Here is a 21687-nt window from a genome sequence, read left to right on the forward strand (position 1 = left end):
TTTTTCTTTTGTATTTTATTCGTTTAAATATTATTGTTTCTATATACCACATTTCCCCCCTTTATTCTATTCCCCTTTTAGCTCTCTCCTTTATTCTCTTCCTTCCTCCTTCCTTCCGCGTGCAACCGATTTGACAATATTTATACGAAACGAAAGCCACATTTAGCAAGATATGATGAGACTTAATGGACCTCTTATCACCATTATCTTTCCTCACTGGAAAGTCCGCTAATTGAGCGCTATGAGTATGACTATGACTGAGACTTTTCAGAATACTAAAAGTCTCGTAACTACTCAATTAAGTCTTTGCGCGGTCATAACGCGTACTATTGCAAGTGCGCGCAACGCGACCCTGCCAAATAAGGAAAGGGGCACTTAAGTGACTTTTGGCATTCTCATACTTTATGTCCCAACAGATTTTCGATCACAATTCTTTACCATAAACGCTGTTCAAAACCTCGTCACTTATAATATTCCTCCGCGGGTGATATTCTTACTCGGAACTATATTCTTTACGAATCTCTACCGGTATACCGGTAGGTCATTATGACGTATACCTACCTGTATACGTCATAATGACCTAGTTTTAAACCATTGTCCGGATCCGCTGTTATCTCGTACTGCCGGGTTCATTCAACTTTCATAAACTTGTTGGATGATCATATCGAGCGGAAGCACATTATATATTCTATAATTGGTAGGCCTATAGAAAAAAAAGTCAAAATCTTACCTTAACTCTTTGCTCTGATGATTTTCACTAGTCCTGAAAATGTCTCAAATGTTTCAAAAGTTAATAAAAATAAACACGAACTAATTGTATCCATAAACGTTCCAAATGCAAAACTGTGAAAATTAAGACACAAAATCGTCGTCATCATCCGACCAAACAAGCTTTGAGGTGAAATTGTCTTTAGTGTACGGGTTTTTGGCTGCCTTTACATGGGAGTGACGAGGACGACGGCGCTTTAGATCCTGAGCATTTTCGATTGGCTCGAAGTTGATTGGACATCTAGACTTTGATTGATAACGAGGAGGACGGCTTTTTGGCGGAACAGTCCGTATTGGAGTGGACGATGCAAGTGGTGCAGGTGATGGTGGTGAAGCTGGTTGAGGCCGGGGTAGAGGTGGTGGTGGTGGTGATGGAGGTGGTGGAGGTTGTGGAGGAGGAGTGTCATTGTCACTGCTATCTACAAGTGCTTCAGCTGATTCCTCACACCGGATTACCGACTCATTTGCATCGCCTCCAGCATCTGGCATTAGTCCAGCGCTCCATGAGTCGAACAGTGGAATTCGACATTGCAGCTGGTGAGGTCCATCCAGGGGGTAGTGCTGCTTCAACAACTCGAAAAATGCATGAAATATGTTCCGTTTGCAGACTCGGTTTCTCCACACAATCTCGGCAAGGTGTGCCTCAAAGTTAGCCATACTGGTGCCATTTATCCTCTTAAAGTGGTCTTTGGCGTGTTTCCATGCTCCTTCGATCCTATTCGTATGCACCTTGATGACCTCTCCTGTTAGCACATTCCTGTATTTCTTCTGAAAAGCGTACTTATGGATCACGGTGAAGTGCTCATATCCTCGCTCATTCAAAGATGAGTACGCCGACCATCCGTCACTGTAGATTCTTGTCCCTGGCTCAACGTGTCTTTCGATAAGGGTCACCAATGTCTCCTCATCCCTCCTGTCGACTGGATAGATGATCAGCCGATTCGTCTCCCTCTCAACCATCCCGAAGATCCAAACTTTATGGCCAGGATTTGGATTCCCGCGATTGAATTTGCACCTCCTCCCGAAGAAACTCTCATCCAGCTCCACTTCACCTCTCAATCTCTCAGTGTCCTTGTAGTATAGGTCGTTGACAAATTGCCTACAGATATCTCGCATGTAATTTGCCCAGTTGACTGATGAGACAGAGTATCCTATCCCTGACATGTTTGACACTTGCTTTAGACTAGGGTTGAATAGCCAGAGCCACATGAATAGAAGTATGTCTCTCACATCAAAGTGAGAGTGTTCGAAGAATGAGTTCTTAGTCACACAGTATGTCTTATCGTGGGCATTTGCTCCTCTTTGCCTGCATCTCCAGACATATCCGGATGTCCTCCCAGCTTTCTTTTGGAGGCTGCACTGCCGTCCGCACACCTCGCAAATCATGGATCTCGCCACAAGGCCATTATCCCTCAGCCACTCCCAAATCTCTTCCTCGCTCGATGATCCAAACAAAGCGAAAAAATTCCACGGGTTTGAAAATTCCGTAAAACTGACAGTCAATGGATCTCGCAAACGTTTGCTGAATGCCATTTTGACGATCTGTGATACCCAGGGAAAAACAGATGTACTTACCTTCTGATTATCACTATGGGAGCAAAATAAAAATGATAAAATGAACCAATACCAACCTTTCTTTCCGCGTCTACCATCGTTACGCATCTCGATCTCTTACCATCCGGGAGCGCATCCCACTACCAACTACCAGTAGCGTATATCACCATAGTACCTGTCCGCGTACAGGACTTTACTTGCGCCCAAATACTGGACATTCGCGTTTTCTCTTTGTTTACGTCATGATTACTTCTTTTGACCTTTATCCTTTATCTTAATATATACTCATACTTTATGTCCCCCACCCCATTTACACTATGCGCGTTCCGCGCATTTAACCCTGTTGGCTAAACCTTGAAAACAAAACTTCATCTCTCTTAATATACTCATACTTTATGTCCCCCACCTTTTGCTGAATTAATATGCCGTAATCAGCACGTGTATATTATAAACCCCATTTTCCCCTTGTTTTTCAATTCAAGCCGCACTTACCGTCTTCCTAATACGATTTCAGCTTGACAGCTAGCCATGTATATTCATGAGATCTCAAAACGATTCATTAACCTTGAAAGCCAATCTTCATCTCTCTTAATATACTCATACTTTATGTCCCCCACCCCCATTCACACTATGCTTGTTCCGCGCATTTAACACTGTTGGCTAAACCTTGAAAACCAAACTTCATCTCTCTTAATATACTCATACTTTATGTCCCCCACCTTTTGCTGAATTAATATGCCGTAATCAGCACGTGTATATTATAAACCCCATTTTCCCCTTGTTTTTCAATTCAAGCCGCACTTACCGTCTTCCTAATACGATTTCAGCTTGACAGCTAGCCATGTATATTCATGAGATCTCAAAACGATTCATTAACCTTGAAAGCCAATCTTCATCTCTCTTAATATACTCATACTTTATGTCCCCACCCCCATTCACACTATGCTTGTTCCGCGCATTTAACACTGTTGGCTAAACCTTGAAAACCAAACTTCATCTCTCTTAATATACTCATACTTTATGTCCCCCACCTTTTGCTGAATTAATATGCCGTAATCAGCACGTGTATATTATAAACCCCATTTTCCCCTTGTTTTCAATTCAAGCCGCACTTACCGTCTTCCTAATACGATTTCAGCTTGACAGCTAGCCATGTAAATTCATGAGATCTCAAAACGATTCATTAACCTTGAAAGCCAATCTTCATCTCTCTTAATATAGGCACGGCCGTAGTCACTAGATGGCGCTGTCGCGGAAGTGCTCAAAATTTGTACGTAAGTTTCGTCCGCTTGTCAATGAGTGAAATCGCATAGCGATGCGATATCGTCAAAATTAAGCCCCTGTCAGCGCGGATGAATATGATATTTTCTCTTTGTGATTGTCCTCCGTGCGATGAAAAATATGTCATCGTAATGCATAGGACTTTCGCGAGCTACCGAAGTCATTTTCGTGCCCCGAATTCCATGAAATCTTCCAAAAATAACCATGAAAGTGTCGGTAAGTCAAAAATGTCTTGAGTTGCTCTCAATTCTTACCTTAATTAGTTGTATTTCTTGCAAAATGGGTCTCGAAGGGTTCTGGATTTTCCGTTGATTGTGAAACTTGAATTGATTTCCTTTCTGTTTCTTGCAGTTAAATTGCAGCGCGGGGAATCGCAAGGGCTGTGGAAGCCCTTCTCAGTGAGGTTTACAAGCTGAGCTGCCCTTGAATTGGTCGAATTTCGAGCCATTTTAATCGCGCGCACGGGATGATTAATTAACATAACAATTAGCAGATTAGAGATCAAGATTACGTCACGTACGTGCGTACGTGTGAAACACAGAAATGAAATTGAACTTGAATCACACGGAATCACAGTCAAGAAATGCTTTGTTTTCTTTGTTTGCTAAATGATTTCCTGAATTTAAAATCATGAATAAACACCAGAGTAATGACATGAATGAGATAATCATGGTCATATGAGGAATAACTCAATATTTTCTGAAAACGAGTGAATATGATGGGACAATAATGTGCATGCACTGGAAAATGAACATTCACCTCACTGTCAGTGCCGTGGTGTCAGTCACTCAGACAGTGCTTTACTGCCTTTTACTGGCCTTTGCACTGCCGCGCCACTGGTTTTTCTTTTGCCAACTAGATTAAAATTTATTTATTAATATGTTTATTGCATTTTTTGAATAAATGGTAATACAAAGTGGAAAAAAATGAAGATAAAAATAATTTGGACTAAAAACTTGTCATGCCATCACCCCCCCCCTCTAAACAATACACACTATCTTGAATGACTCGTTAATTTAATTTGCATTGAAAAAATAAATTATTGTATTTATGCACTTTTTTTATTTCTCATTCTTTCTGCCAGAATATCAGATGCCATCATGAATAACCTCACCACCAGATTGAACTCCTAAACATCTTGATAATGACTATCTACTGAGATATATCTTGCCTTCTTGAGATTGGAAGTTTTAAAGAGAAATTCCAGTAGTTGCAGTAAACACTGATTTCATGAGAAAGTCTGTAAAACAAGGCTTAATTGTCAGCATATCATCGAGGATCTAGATCTGGTACTGTTACATTAACTGAACTTTGTGAAATCTTGAAATCTACGCTGAAAAATGTTCACGCCGAAGATCCCCAACACAGATAAGCGCACGTGGGACAATGTATAAATATTGCTTAGGGCGTCGGGCCCGACGCCCTACCCGATTCCTGTGCTTATTTGCTGATTTCTCAGCAATTACACAATTTCTTCCAGAATTCTTTGGCACATGCGTTTTATTTATACAAACAGACACTTTGGTGGTCATTTCATTGGATTCTGTACGAACTCATTTTGATATCGTTACCAAAACTAGCATTTACCTTTAAGTTCAAGTCAGAGTGACCTAAGGCCCTACTAACAAGAATCCAGATTTACATAAAAACAAATCCCACGAAAGATACAAACTGATTTTACTCTTAATGTGTAGTGTGTATGTGAGACACTGTGTTTGTGTTTATTTTGAGGAGGACCTCCTGTCTCTGTTTTTATTATTTTATTGACTGAATGAATGATCAATACCTAAAAGTGAGAACTGATTTTTGAGGAGAGTACATTAGTGTATGGTTTTGAGTGAATTTGATTTGAGTAACTGTTTTTCTTTATTATTTTTCTCATGATTATTTTGCCTTTTATATATTTTCAGTTATAGTAACCAAATTTGATCAAAGTGTTCAATTCTTGGGATAGAATTTTATCAGGTAATAAAACTGAGTTTGATAAATCTAAAAAAGGACACTGAAAAAATATGAACACTTGGAGATGCTCACTAAGAAGAGGAAAAAAACATGAAAGGAAATGGAACTTAAGTGGATGTTATAGCATGCCTTTCGCAGATCTCCAAGCACCAGGAATCATAGGCGGCGGAAGTGGGGGGGGGACGTATCCCCCTAAATTTGAGGTGGGGAGGGGACGATTCCCCCCCCCTCAATTTTTTGTTGATAACCTTATTTTTTAATTTTTTTTGGCTTCTCAATTTTCAATTTTGTTTCCTGTGTCCCCCAAGATATCATTTGGTCACTATCTTTTTTTTGGGGGGGGGGGGGGGGTCAAAAGATTTTGGCGGTTCCCCCCAAATTTTTTGGCTTCCGCCACCAATGCCAGGAATGTTGATGTTCAACTGAGTGTTGCTGAAGTGGAATCTCCGTTTGTCTGTGAACTTGTTATAGAGAATGATTATTCCAGGACAAGTTAGATGATATTACCCAGCCCATATACATCCCAACAATGGAATGGAGGCAATATACCCCTGTAATACATGAAGTATCATATTATCTTTAGGTTGGTTTGGAAAGTAAGTCCTCTAGTCAATATTAATGTCTGCCCAACAAATGTCTGGCAACTTGGTGGTTCAATCACAAGCAGAAAAAGTTTAGTAAATTGACACTAGTAAGACAATTAAACAAATATAATACAGCCAAACTGTCTGACCCCTTACTTGACTACTGACTTAACTAATTATTGAAAAATGACAAGGGATGCTTAGGCCCTTTGTAACCATTGCATTGGGCAGACTAAAGCAGATGACTAGAATTCATACTTTCATGAAGATGAAGGAACATCAAAATGATTACGGTATTACAATTTAGTAAATATGAATTTATAACACTGTCATGGTTATAAAAAATAATGAATTTCTATCAAGTAAAATGACAATACAATGTAAGAAATAACTGCAATAAAGTAATTTCATATCCAAAAGATATCTTCCATATTTTTTAATAACCAAATTTCTCAAGATAATATTTCTTCTGCACAAAGTGTATGAAATGCTCAGTGTAAATCATGCTGTTTATAAATCTCTAGTATTTTTTTTTTCAAAATGAAAATACATGAAAACTTAATCAAAACCAGGGGTGGTGGATCCAGGATTTATCCTGGGGGGGGGGGGGGGGCACATTTTCAGGATGGAAATTTGTCAAGCAAAAAAAGGGCCTTACGGGGGGGGGGGCATTCTTTGATGAAAATTGCATATTTTCATTACATCTTGACTGTAGCTCTCAGGGGGGGGGGGGGGGGGGGGGGTTGAGCTAGATGTGCCCTCCCCCAGATCCACCTATGATAAAAATCAACATTTATGAAAGATTGCATACCTTATATTCTGAATTGGTAAATTCAATGCATATGTCTACAAAATGAAACTGACATGTTTGGATAAATTGCTTATTTTTGTTTCAAGAAAGAATTCATCAATAACAGCTTAGAGTTATTGAGAAAACATCAAGAAAAAATAACATTCTGATATGCAATAACTATATCTATTTTATATATGCTTTTTTTCCCAAAAATTTAATCCTTGACATGGGGGGGGGGGTGGTTTAGTAGTCAAATTCACCCCCCCCCCCCCCCGTTAAGTAAAATGCTTTATCAAAATAAGATCATGCTATCATTTATAAATTACTGCATTTTTGAGCCCATTAAAATTCATAATGAATCATAGAGGGCAGTGCCACACCTTATTCACTGAAATTAAGGAGGGGCATGCACAGCTGAAAAACTATCAGCAGGGGCAATAATTTTCACTGCAATGTTAGATATCCTAAAAAAAAATCCTGAAAACACATAATTAAGATAAAATTAAACTCCCAGGAAGTGCCCCTGTATACTATTACAGCCCTTGACCTGTATATTCTCAAGGGGTTCAATAATTCCTTCTCTTCCCTTGTAGAGTCGGTTCGGGTGCGAATGTGTCTGAAAAAAAATGATAAGTAAAAAAAGGATCATTAGTAAAGATTGTAGAGAGAACAGAACATATCATTTTTAAAAAATTTAGCAAGCAAAAACACAGATTGATCTGGCATTGGAAAATAAAAGGAAGTTAATTAACACCCCCCCCCCCCCCCCCCCCCCCCCCCCGCTTCCACATTTTTTTGTTGTTTGCTTCTGCTTACAACTTTATGAATTTACCCGATACACCTTTCAAAACTTTTGGCTCCATTATCATGATTATGCCACTGTTCAAGTATTATTTATTTGGAAACCAATGCTAAAACTATACGGTGAAATGAAATTATTTAAAGAAAAAAAATATATATTTCACAAAGTATAAAATCATAATGATGTAGGTCATGTTGAAATTAGACCCTGGACTGGACTCAAAATTAGATCAAGTGTAGTGTAGACCAAATGTAAATTAGACAAAGTGTAGACCAAATGGCAATTAGAAATTTTTTTAAAACCAAATGGGTCAAGCCCATTTGGTATATGGTATAAAGACTAAAATATATGTATATAAGTTAAAAAAAATAATTAAGTAGCCTAGGTTGTGCTGAAATTAGACCAACTGAACATTTCACAAAATGAGAATTAGACCAAGTGTAGACCAAATGGGTTTAGCCCATTCCGCATTAGACTAAATGAGAAGTGAGCAAATTGCATGTGAACCAAAATACAATGTGGAACTGCATGATATAAAGCCAATTTTATGTACCAGTATTTGACAAAGTAAAAAAATATATAATTATGTATGTTATGCTGAAATTAGACCAACTGGACATTTTGCTAAATGGGAATTAGACCAAGTGTAGACCAAATGGCAATTTAGTAGACCAAATGGGTTTAGCCCATTTGGCATTAGACCAAATGACAAGTGGGCAAACTGCATGTAGACCAAATGAAAATACACCATGAAAACACATATCACAAGTTGGAACTGATACGGAGAGCCGTAGCAGACGACGGAGATGGGTACATGATCTGCGTCCGCAAAAAACGCGCACGCATCTATGTACTAACATGAAAAACAGCATATGGGACGATCTGACTAAAAATCGCACATGCGGGGCTATTTGAGAGTCACAGCAGAGGACGGCTAGCAGACGCCGACGGGCGCTCGCATTTAGCGAGCACATCGTGATCGTTTAAACTTTCGATAGTAAGGACAGTGCATAACAAGGGACCCGCGATGTCTATGACTTTTTCGACCCATGTTGGTGCTATGAAATTGCTAATTTTTACAGCTTAAATGAATTTTACGTAAGTTTTAAGTGGTTTCACATGACAAATTAGATATTAAGAAATTTTTAATAACATTCTTGGGGACAACAAACACATTTCGAAATTCTTGTTGTCCTGCCTACTTAATATACTCATACTTTATGTCCCCCACCCCCATTCACACTATAGTTGACATAACGCGCACCATATGCGCGCACAGTGAAATTTCTTTGTTGGGACATAAAGTATGAGTATAAATAAGATAAGAGAGTTGATTCTGGATTCCCAGGTCAGCCAACTGTCTTTATGCGCGTTCCGCGCATCTAATCAAGTTGGCTGAAGTTCACCTTGTCCTTGAAGCGAGCTAGCTAAAAACGTAAACATTGCACCGGAACTACTTTCAATAATTTTGGTAGACGGAGAAAGATCATCGTTTTCAATGGTAAGTTTGTTGGGACATAAAGTATGATAATGCCTGACTTTTCAGAATACCAAAATGCTAATTGAGCGCTAATCGACCGCTAATTGAGCTTTCAGAATACCGCCCCAGGCCCCAGGGCTCCGACCCACGAAGCGGGCCGGAGGAGGAGCTCCCTCAGGCTCAGTCCCGGGTTACCGTACCGGTAACCGTGTGTGGGACTGAGTGAACAGACTAGTAGTAGAGGTCTATGCATGCAGATTTCAGGGCTAAAGAACTTCAGATTCAGCAAGTCATTGCTCTAAAAAAAAACGCTTGGTTCTTACCTAAATCGAAGCCAAATCTTTTTAAGTTGATCTAGATATGCCGATTACCAGGTGTTAGTGTCTCGTCGTAAAATTTTGAATTCGCGCTAAATTTAGGATGCTTGAACTTTCGTGATCGACGTACGCGATCGTTATGAAGTAGTAAAGCAGCTGGGGTCAACAAATGAACACCACTGCTCGATGATTAGAATTATAAATATAAATAGGGGTGGGATTGACAAACTCACCAGGCAAAATATGACTTCTGAGGAGCGTTGTCCAAGTTCAAGTTCTGCCAGTCAGCCATATACGTCAAATCCGCCGCAGCATGGCAGGTGACGTCACAATTATAGATTGGGGGTGGGGTAGGGAAATACGTCGCTACTACAGGCCCCCCCGTTTTGAAAAATTTTGGTCATATTTTCCAAATAATTAAAAATGTGGACAAAATTCAAACCCAATTTGGAGCGACTATTTCCCGTTGTACCCTCCATTAATTTCCACTGGAGAGCACTAAAAAAAAAATAAAAAAAAAAAAAAAAAACCTTCCCCCAAGAACACAGGGTCCAAAAACTTAAAACAAATGTGGATCAAAACGATCCAATAGGCCATATAACATTAAATTTGAACACCAAAACAACACCAATTTAGTATCAAAAAATGGCCAAAACACATCGGGAATTTGGCGAATGAATATTATTTTCGCCTAAACATTCCTTCAAAGAAGGCAGAATTCTCTAATGGGCAATATTTAATCGACCGCCAAAAACCAAAAACCTAACTTTATCTAGGCGGTTGCCCTAATGACCAGATCACAACGCCCGATAGCGTTGCTCCGAGTCTCCCGGACAATCTCCGGGTATTTTCCTCAGAGATAATCTATCTCCGAAGCAATCCCCGATCCATGTCAGGGTTTCCCAAGGATTTCGTCTCGGGAAATCTGCTAATTCCAGGATCCCATAGCCTCCTCTGCCGGGTGTCAGGCAGTGCCTCTGGCTGCTCCTTCCAAGAAGAGACTCCTGCTGAAATGCAGGACGAATGCATATTGGCTATAGCAGTATGTGCTGATCCTGGATTACAGAAATCTAGCTGTATCATCGGGTCAGCTTGACCCAACAGCTCCAAAGCTATGTTCTTATGCTTAATGAGCCGCCTATCCTGGGAAACCGCATCCAGGTTTTGTGGGGCGGACCCAGGAGTTTCTGGGCTAAGCATACAGCTTTGTTCCTGCCCTACATTATTAGGCATGCTTAGAGGAAATTCCTCCAAGTCTTCACTTCCGGATTTTCCAGAATGGCCTCCTGATGACATAGGTAAAGAGGCCATGGAACTGGTACTAAGGCGGCAGACAATTACATCCTCTGGATCCGCCTCCAGTTCATTCTCATTCTCTGACGGAATCGCAGAAGATTCACCAGCTTGTATACTCTGATTCAGAGTAACCGGTGGGATTGATTCGAGAACTGTTGAGAGATCTATTAGATCACCAAGATCTGTATTGAGATCTATGAGATCGTTCAGATCTGTTTGGAGATCTATGAGGTCTCCAGGATCTGTCTCAAAATCTATGGGATCTCCCAGATCTGTCTCGAGATCAATTAGGTCGCCGGCAAGCGTCTGTTCTTCAGGATTGCCGGGGCTTGGGCACCAAAGTGATACTTCAGCCACAGCATCAATACCCTGTTCGTCGCTTGCTGGTGTAGCCGGATTTATTCTTGACCCGGATTGGCCGATCTGTTCCTGGGTCGAGATTCGGCCATCATTCCCGACCCCACATCGTTTCCCTCAAGGTCAAGGAAAGAAACCGAGGGCGTTTTATTCCTCAGTGAATGGTCTCCGGAAAGACACGTCTTCATTGCCTTGATGGATTCGCAGAGCTTGGCCACACTACTGGAGATCACATCCAGTCGGCCTTCATACCCATCCAGTCGTTCGACCAGATTCCCCATTCCGATGGGGTTGAACTGGTTGGTTCTTGTACCAGTACATGTAGATTTTGGGAGGGTATTCCCTATATTGCTCTGCGGATAGCTAGGAATTGGATGGACCTGATTTACCATCCGCTTACAGGGATTATCTGCACGAGTTGCGGCCACTCTTGCAGGCTTTGATCGACCAAACACAGCGTTATGAGAATGCTGGGCCCAACGGATTGCCTCAGCTGCCGACTCCACCGACTTGGGTCGGTGATTCAGGGCTTGGTACCCCGCATTATGATCATATGCACCTTGGCACATGCGAAGTACAAGCTGCTGCTGGAGAAAACTCTCCGGACTACCCGGGAATGCGTGAACCGCAAGATCTTGAAGGCGATCCACCCACTCCTCCAAAGACTCATTGGCCTCCTGTTTGGCAGCCATAAATTTTAATTGGGAGGACTCAGGTAGCTCTGAAAAGTTGAACCGAGCAGCCATCTTCCGGATGGCAACGGTGAAATCCATAGCTGGATTCTGTGCGGCCAATCTATCATAGTAAGCAAGAGCTTTGCCCTCAAGGCACCAACAGAGATAGGCCAAGCTTTCCTGGCCATCCCATTCTTGATCTGCTGCTAGAAGTGTGAACTTCCGAAAAAATGGGTCCCATTTTGTATTGCCGTCAAAAGAAAGGTCTTTCGGCAATTCTTGAAAGAATATGCCTGCCCGTGAGCGAAGTCTAGCACTTGCTGATTGGGGCATACGCCCGAAGACTGGGGCACTCAAAGGCACCGCTCGAATATCTGGATAAGGCGGTGAATACCCCGGGTTAGCATAGTGGGGGAGATCTTCAACCGGATGAAGATCAGGCCTCTCATTCTGAGGTACTGACGAACTCTGCATGGATCCGAAGTTGTCACCTGAAAAGGGATTGTCCCGCCTCAGGAAGGAGCTCAGCCTTGCGCTGGCCCATAAAGCATCAGCAGCTATGGCACTGTTGAAACTTGATAGATTACCACATCTAGTATGTTCAGGAGGAGGTGAGTGTAAGTCAAAGGGAAGTGCCTGCTGATTGGAGGATCCACTAGGAGTATTAGCTACCACCGGATTAGGTTCCGGGATAGTTTGAAACCCTGCTGAACTTTCAGCTGGTTGAGGCGGAGTGTCTCCGCTTGTAGCTGTGGTCGGCACAGCCGGAATGGAAAAATCAAACCTTTCCACCTGGACATTTCCCAGGCTTGGCACAGACGCAAATAGATCTGAGGTAATTACCCCATCATGCGTCCGGGTTTCCGCAATGACCGCGAGACCCGCTGTAGTCATGCCGGGTACGGTCGCTATCTCCAAAAGAGAGCACGAATTAATCGGTATATGGCCCGATTCAGCCATGTTGTGAGCTACTGCAAAGCCCACCGAATTTACCCCAAGAAAATCAATTAACAGTGATCACTGCAAAGTCAACCAAATTTACCCAGAGAAAATCATGTAACAGCAACCACTATTGTTGGAGTAGAAGGTACACCAATGCTTGAATTACCTCCTGCCTATTAAGAACTCCGGCACGGTATGCTCGTAACAGAATCCTTAATATCTGTAACCTGCCCTGTATTTCGATCAAAAACTGTTGGTTAAGATTATCATTCATTTATTAAAACAATTAAACAAGTATGCAGGTTTAATTTGCTATTTATAAAAGTCCAAACTTTGGCAAGTTATTCGGGTTCGGATACCCGACAATAAATTACTGGTTGTCCGGCAGTAAACTGAGGGCTCAAACCGTAAATGAGTTATCCCTCTGATATACAAAAGCTCCTGATTAAACTCCCAAAATTATTAATCAGCTAATTTAATATGTCCAATAATTAATCCAAAGCCTTGGGCCTAAACTAGCAAGTTGTAATGTAAAATATTAATACCCAAAAGAAACTAGTTCAGCCCTGTAAATATTTTGTATACAAGTAATTGAAGCAATATCCCAAATGCCGGATAAATAATTGTTCAGATTATAAATCCCCAAGCCTAAATCAAGGCTAACACTGGCCTGATTATACCGTTTGGTTTGCCAGTTAATTGCAACAATGTTGCTATGTGTTGGTTGAACACTATTAGTAATAATTCAATCAATAAAACAATTGTTAATAAATCATCAAGCCTTTATCAAGGCTAACACTGGCCTGATTTAATGTTCAGCTTGCCAGTTGATTTAAATGCTGTTTAACGCGTAGGTAAGTTTAACGTGATTATTCTGATCAGACTATTATTTGTGACGATTGCACGGCGCAGCTTTGCACAAACCTACACAAACTTCCGCGAGTTAGTTTCACCCAAGCATACACACAATCACCTTTAATAAAACACACCGCAAAATAATAGAAAAGCCTATAATAAAACTAACACCCTAAATTAGAAATTAACTAGGCCCAGATCTAATTATTCCAAAGAACAATTGTCAAAATATCGACAAAGTTTAACCGCTTCAGCAGTAGGTTGCTCCTGGCCACACCGTCCGACGGGAACACAACCTAAAACTTTAGCCACCGACAAATAATCAGTGAAACAACGATAACTATGCCGGCCTCAGTCCAGTCTAAACTACTTCTGGGTCCCAACCCATCGGAAGTAATTCAAACCACTGCCAGGCTACACAGTCACGCAAGAAACACCGATAATTCCTTCCGAAAAAGGCAATTATGTCAATATTCTATAAATAATTCCCCGGTTTAACCAGATCTAAATCTAAATAACCTAAATTGTATTAAATAATTATTAATAGTCTGAAACCGAGACTACACAAATGCACTAGTCCAATCACTCCGCAAACACACTTCGATTAATTTAAGTTACCCAATAATAGTCTGTAAAACCCCTAAAAAGTACCCGAATTAAATATTTAAATCCCGATTAATAATTGATCAAGGTCTGCGGTGAAGACTAAGCCCCAAAATCTTGGTCACCGATTCCGATATCGGTCTAACCCAAGTGAATTCGAGACACCGCAATATGACCTAAAATTCTAAAAAGCTGTATTAATTTCCAAAATTGTATTTCAAAATGCTTAAGTTGATGACAATAGTCACCCCCTCCCCTCTCCTAAATTGACAGGAGATATCCGCGGTCAAAAACAATCACACCCACTCACAAAACAATCACCACAAAATCCACCAAAATCACTGCAATCCTTAATAAAATTGCACTAAAAACCAAGGCTGAATAAAATCTAGATTCTAAACTATAAGATTGGAAACAAAATAATATCAATCAAAAGAAAAGAATCTGAAAATAAAAACTTCAAAACTTACTCTAAACACCACCCGAAAAGAACTCCGCTACCGGCAAGTCCGGGCGCCCTCGGTAGAACCGGCCCGCGCGAATCCCCACCGCACGAACAATCCTGCCTGTTCCCAGCCTACCTGCCGTGATGCACCGAAGCACTCAAAACCCAATGGCCCGAATTCACAAAGGTGGACTAAAGTTATACCCGGGTATAAAACGCGTCATTTGACGTCATTTTAATCCATGGACTAAAGTTAGTACCTAGGTACTAACTTTTGCGATTCACAAAGGTGGACTAAAGTTATACCGGGGTATAAAACGCGTCATTTGACGTCACGATTTAGTCAGCTCTTTGGGGTGGACTAAATCGGTGGATTAAAGTTAGTCCACGGTTTTAACCAATCAGAGAGCAGCATTGCGGTTGCAGAAAAGTTTGCTGCAAAAAAAAGTTTTTTGGACGGAGACGAGATTCGGTGTGATCGGCTTATCTAAAGCTTAAAATTTCACGACTTCGACCGAGATTGTAAGTAAATTACATAATTAATTGGAGCTTAAATCATGACGGAGCCTTCAGTTCCATCTGTAACTATCATTGATAGCTTTAACTTTCCAAAAAGTGTACTCGAAAACTTGAAATGGTATCTTAATCATTGTTATCGTCGCGTCTCTAAGCTGCTCAGTCCCAGCCATGTATTTTTGTGTGCGTTCTTGGTTATCAGATGAGCAGTGCAGTGCGAGACGCAATTAGCAGTCACACTCACAGGCGAGGTAGGCGTGATTGAAAGGCCGATACTAGTTATGCCAGGCAGTGATTTTGGGTGATTTTCATGGAATTTTTGTTGTCTACGATACCCCTGCCAACACAATACTGTGCATCGAATTTTGTCTGAAAAGTGAATCAAGCTAGACCAAGGAGAGCAGCGATAAAAATAAAAAATTCTAACGTTACAAATACAAGAGCCGGTCTAACGTTAGACATTCTAGTTCTACCCTGGGCTGGCTTTGCCTTGGCTTGGATAGATGGCCAGGCTTACCTGGTAGCCATGTTAGAGTTAGTCCTACAACATCGTTGGAGTAAAAAAAAAAATTTAATAAGGGTCAACTCGAGTCTAAGGCTAAGCCCTGATTTAAATATTTTTGGAAAAAAAATGTTTTAAAAAGATTGGGTTCCACTCACCACTGTTTACTCCAACAGCTGTATATGAACTTAATTTCAATATGACTTTGATTTTACTAAAACTAAGTTTTACTTACCTTCGGCATCGCATTTGCGATCACTTCTAGATTTACGGTGTCGTCAAAACAAAAAATAATGGAAATCCTAGGCCTAATTGAATAATTTGAGTAATTCTAACTGAGGTCTAACTTTGAAAATTCTATCTTTTGGGGGTTATTTTCTCTACCCCACTCTCTTTGTTTCAAGTATTTTTTTTTCACAAGGTGTCCTTCCAATGTTAAATCCACACGAGACCGCACATAACTACAAGTGCATTTGATCTTTAGTTCTAAACATTTGTAGTAGACCGATAAATAGGTTTATTTCTGTCAGAGATATGCTCCCCTGAGACTTCATGTGGCTCCGCAGCATCCCCTCTCACAAAAAAATCAGAAAATGTTGAAAGACTCCTTTGAAACAGCGGATTTTATCATTCTACAATTGTACCTGCTTATTATTTTTTTCTTTGATAAAGGGCCTAGTACATTGCAGTATGATTGATGAATAAATATTTTTTCATTCTTTTTTTTTCTTCCATATCAGAAACAGACCATACTCGGCAGATTGTGAGATTGTGATCAATCAAGACGACAAACATGGCTCACATTTTTGAACTGCTGTGCCTTCTTGCAACAGAGTGAGGTATGTCTTATCAATTCATATTGAAAAAAATGAGATATCATTAAAATGGCATTTTGCATTAAATGTTAATTCTGTGATTTGAATTCATCTTGTAATTGTTAATGTATCATGTATGTTACTTTTTCATTCTTGTCATAGTAATTGACAAAAAGGAAGGGGGGGGGGGGACCTTGCTTGTATGTTATAAGCATATGTGTACTGGTCACTAGCTTTTTTTTAAAGGCTTGTTGATCTCCAATTAATCCTGACATTTTGTTGAATATTTATTTAAAAGAGAGAAAAAAGCATAGTCAGTCTTATGAATGCCAGGGGGGGGGGTGGATGTAGAAAAAAAGTTTAATGAGACTTTGATGAAGATTCATGAAAATATGTTATTCGAAAGTCACTCGCAAGCAATACCCTCTTTTTGTGTAAACAATGTTCCATAAAATTAGTGCCTTGCCTTCACTATTCAAGCCAATTGAAAGTGATTCAGCATCTCTTAGACGCGCATGGTTTGATCAATGATGATGATCAGCAACAATTGGCAGTTTTCTTTCTTCACATTTACAAGTACATGTAGGTAAATAGAAAAGCTACTCATGACAATTAGACATTTTTTTTAGGGATTTCTGTATAATCTTTGACATTCTGTTCCTCACTTTAAACACTTTTGAATTAAATGAAATTCAAAGAGTAAATTGCCCATTCATGATGACTCTTCAACACAATCTTTCAACTTCCATGCAGATTCAGCAACACATAGGAAGACCACAGCATGGATTAAGAGACAGGAAGAATCCATTTGAATGCTACAAGGATGAACCTTTCAGAGTGGGCTACCAACAGAGAGAAACGACACATTGCCTGACATGTTACATGTTTTGACAGGACTTTGTTTTTATGCCATTGGTGAGTTTGCATATGCGAACTATAAAGCAGAAGGTAATTGGGGGGGGGGGTCAAATTATGTTCTATGAAAGCGATTCTCCAGGCCAAAAATAATGAGATTTTTATAAAGAAAAATTCGGCTCGCAAAAACCATCAATATTGGATGGAGAATTATGAATTGATTCAATTTTAAAGTTTTACATTACTTGGGGGAAACAGTTCTGTGTATCCTCATGAATATGCAATATTCACATCCCCACTTGTTCTCTAGTGATTTGAAATTATAATCGTTCATTTTTTTCCTCCAGGAATGTAAAAATGTGGTCGACTGCTGATTATATATTTAAGATAGTTATTGCGAGTTCAGAATAATGTAAGGATCAAGGGTTGAAAGTATCTAGTCATGAAAATTAAGTTTTATGTTTTGCATAGCATGCAGATTTTCCATTAAGTAATTGTCGCCAGAGCAAATATCGTGGAACCCTTGTACATTCATGTATGGAAAATGTGTGGATGTGACATCATCAGGCCACTTCTTGCATATTAATGATAACATGCACATGGTTTACAGAAATAATTAATGCAAAACCTAATATAATTCATCATCCAAATTGTATGATTTTTGTTTCTGCTTTCAGTCAGGAGTACAGGGGAGGGGGAGTGTTGGGGTATTTCAGAGAAAGGTTTTTGTGGAAATGAAACATGTAACCCTTTGGGTTGCAAATGGGTGGGGGTTTTATTTTTCTCTCATTTTTTACAATGTAGCAACATTTTTTAATACAAATATGTCATTCAAGTGGGAAATTATGAAGGATGGTTTATAATCACCCAAAAAGAAATATTGGTATGTCATTCCAGCTTAAGAGAGATATTCTCCATTTTGCATGGATTGTTATTGCAGTAGATTTTTTTTAGTGAATCTAAGAAAAATCTCTTTAATCAGTTCCAGTGCATCATAAACATCAGCTCATAACAGAAGCACAATGTTTGCAAATGTAAATGGTAAAGTATCAATTGGCTTTCATATCAATAAAGCAATTACACAACATCACTTATCATTCATTAACTAAAGGTACCTTTTAGAAGATGCAAGCAGACAAAGCAACTATATCATAGTCATCCGTGTGCAGAATCATCAAAGATTTTTCTGAGGCAATGGCAAGGAGTAACAGTTAATGAAGTGTCCGATGACGAGAAATTCAAACAACCCAGCGACAATTTGATGATTGCTACAGGTTTCCAAGAGTCGTAGGTGCTATCGATTGGGGCCATGTCTACATCAGGAGTCCTGATGGGGAACAAGCCCTGTACTTAGCAGGAAGAACAGGTCTTCTGTAAATGTATAGGTTGGTATACACACTCAGTTTTCAATTTGATATTCTCTGTATTCAACACCTACTAGATGTATGTGATAATGAAGAAAACATATATTGGCCCCTACTACATACTGTATTTAATCAAATTTCAATCTTGTTGGTCAAATTTTCTTGTAATTTTATACTCTTTATATGTGAAATGAGACAATTTTAAAGATTTCACAGAAGAAAAAAATATATAGATAATCTGCTAACTTTCCTATTGCAGGAGAAATGAAAAATAGTAAAAAAAAAATGCATTTTGCTCTTCAGGTAAAGGGGGTATTAATTGCTTGATCAATGAAGATATATTTCCAGAAAGAATAACGAAGAGCAAATTTTTTAATATTCATTTTGTTTTGATCCTTATTGCAGGTATCCGTTGCTCCTCTCTTTGATGAATTCCTGCCTGCATTCTGTTGTCAATAGAAAAGGACCATGTGCTTCGGGTATTAAGCATTCCATTGGATTATCTGTGTATGAAAGTGGACACTTGTGATCACAAAATGGTAGCTTAGTTGATAGGATGTATTCATGCATTCCGATTTATCATTAGTGATCAAATGACCATCTTGCTTTTAAAAACCCAAATTCACAACATTTTTCTTGTTTGACAAAAGGTTTGGGATGTGAATTCCAGGAAATAAATGACACACACGATGGGCTAATGTATAAGCAGGGATGTGAGAGGTATAAGCAACATTTTGCTCATGCTTAACTAAGTTTGGCATGAGATGGTCTTGGTCATTCTTATGATTCAAGTCTATTTTTATACCATTTTTTTTAAACAACAATCAATGTTTGAAGCCTCATGATTTCAATATCAAAACCTCTTTGTTAATTAAATGGTCATATTTCTAAGCATATGCAGCTTCCTAATTTATCAAATTTAAATTATATAATATCATTTTTGCTGAATATCCTTTTTTTCCCCACCTATTTTCATAGGCACTAAGATACATTTCTGTAGTAAGCACTATATATACATTGCAAGCTATTATCATTTGTTTGATATTACTATTTTATGATAGAATCATCCTTTAATTTCTTTCAGAAATATAATTGCCTAATTACCTGTGATATTCATGCTTTAGCTGTAGAGTTTAAAATCTTGACTAAACTTTTTTTAATCCATTGTTTATCTATTTTTATTCAGAGTTTCTGATGCATTGTTAAGAAAATGTAAAGAATTTCAATCTACTTTAAAAAAAAATAATGTACGAAATAAACTGCTCTGTCTACTACACATGTACATATAAGTTTTGATTTTAAAGGTCAAGTCCTCCCCAGAAAGAATTCGATTTGAATTAATAGAAAAAAATCAACCTAGCATAATGCCGAAAATTTCATCAAAAATGGATGTAAAATAGGAACGTTATGACATTTATAAGTTTGGGTTATTTTTCACAACACAGTTATATGTGGAGATCAGTGGCATGCAAATGAGACAGTCAATGATGTCCTTCACTATTTCTTTTGTTTTTGTTGTATGAATTGTACAACATTTCATTTTTTTACAGATTTGACATTGAGGGCCAACTTGACTAAACCAAATTATATTATTAAAATAATGCAAATTCCACATGCTCAGGGAGTGACTAATCTTGGGTTCACTTGACAATGAAGAGAAATTCGAATATTTCATCTAGTAGAATAAAAAGAAATAGTTTGCATACCGACCTGGATGTACATATAAACTGTTATGTGTGGTCAAGCGAAACTTTAAAAATGTCATAATTTAATATCTTTACATCAGATTTTGATGAAATTTTCAGTGTTACACTTGTTTGATTTTTCTCTTTTTATTCAAATCAACTTTGTGGGGGTGGACTTTATTTTGATATCGTTTTCAAGTAATTGTGTCAGGAGAAAACAAAAATGAAATTCTTTTATCAATTCTGTCCATATGCTGCATGGTTCATCGTTCTTGCAGGAAGCAAAAAATAAATTTATATAAGAAAGACTGCAAAGGAGAGATTAATGTTATGTGTAAGGCAGGGGCGGTGGTAATGGTATGTTGGTTAAGGTTGTGTATGAAGAAAGTCAAGTGATTGCTTGCTTGTGCAGGAGGATATACTTCAAGAAACTTGTTGTAGGGTATACTGCAAAATTATTTATAGTAAAACTTTTGAGAGAAAAGTATTTGGCACGTTAAGATGCACAATAATGTACATGTGATGGAAGCAAATGAGAAATGAAAGGAGTAAAGGTTGCTACATGTGTCACTGAGAGAATGGCCAGTGGTGTTATAGCATAAATCTTTGTTAAAAGTTATTTTCTTTTAGGGAAATTTAGTCCCTTCAGTTTGAAAGTATAGAGGGGGACCACTGACCATGGAAAAAAGCCCCTCCCCAAAAAAATCTTTATTACCAAGAAAAAAAAGAAAGAAGGGTAAAACATATTTTTGAATATTATGTCAAATCTATCACAAAATTGGATATTTGCAATCAAAATTTTGAATATTTTTCCTTGCAATTTTTATTTTATTTTACCTGATATGCCATATTTAGCCCCCTCAAAATTCTGGGCTTAATACGTACACCACTGTTATTTCCCCAATTTCAAATATATCATTGATTGGGTGGAATACCCTTTACCCTTATCCAGGGTTGATAAGTCTTTATTTTTCTGATAAGGAAATTGTGTTTCTTTTAAAGAAAAAAAAATACTGCAAGCATGGTGAATAGCTTAACCCCCCCAAAAAAAAAAATACTGCAAGCACAAACTGGAGAATAGGTAAAGGTTGGGAATAATGCGATTGCAAGAGTGACCGAGTGTGGAGGAGCTACCAATGAGTTTCTCATCTCCTTTTAGAGATGTTGGTAGAACTGACTTACAGAGTGGGGGGGGGGGGACTTGGGGCTCTTCCCCCCAAAAAAAAAAATAATAAAT

General features: G+C 38.9%; 1 protein-coding gene and 1 long non-coding RNA gene across 2 annotated transcripts in view; one reads left to right on the forward strand and one right to left on the reverse strand.

The window, feature by feature from the left end:
- Window positions 1–9683, reverse strand: part of LOC121410571 (protection of telomeres protein 1-like) — a 35641-nt gene extending 25958 nt beyond the window's left edge. The window contains exon 1 of the mRNA XM_041602748.1: window positions 9548–9683. The gene's annotated coding sequence lies outside the window, so the exon portion shown is untranslated. The remainder of the gene's footprint in view (window positions 1–9547) is intronic.
- A 5226-nt stretch (window positions 9684–14909) lies between these two features.
- On the forward strand, window positions 14910–19575 carry LOC121410572. The gene is made up of 5 exons (XR_005969356.1): window positions 14910–15235; window positions 16472–16570; window positions 17300–17461; window positions 18513–18786; window positions 19171–19575. It is a non-coding gene; the product is annotated as an uncharacterized LOC121410572 (long non-coding RNA).
- The last annotated feature ends 2112 nt before the right edge of the window (window positions 19576–21687 follow it).

This window comes from Lytechinus variegatus, chromosome 3, assembly GCF_018143015.1.
Source record: "Lytechinus variegatus isolate NC3 chromosome 3, Lvar_3.0, whole genome shotgun sequence".
NCBI classification, from domain to species: Eukaryota; Metazoa; Echinodermata; class Echinoidea; order Temnopleuroida; family Toxopneustidae; genus Lytechinus; species Lytechinus variegatus.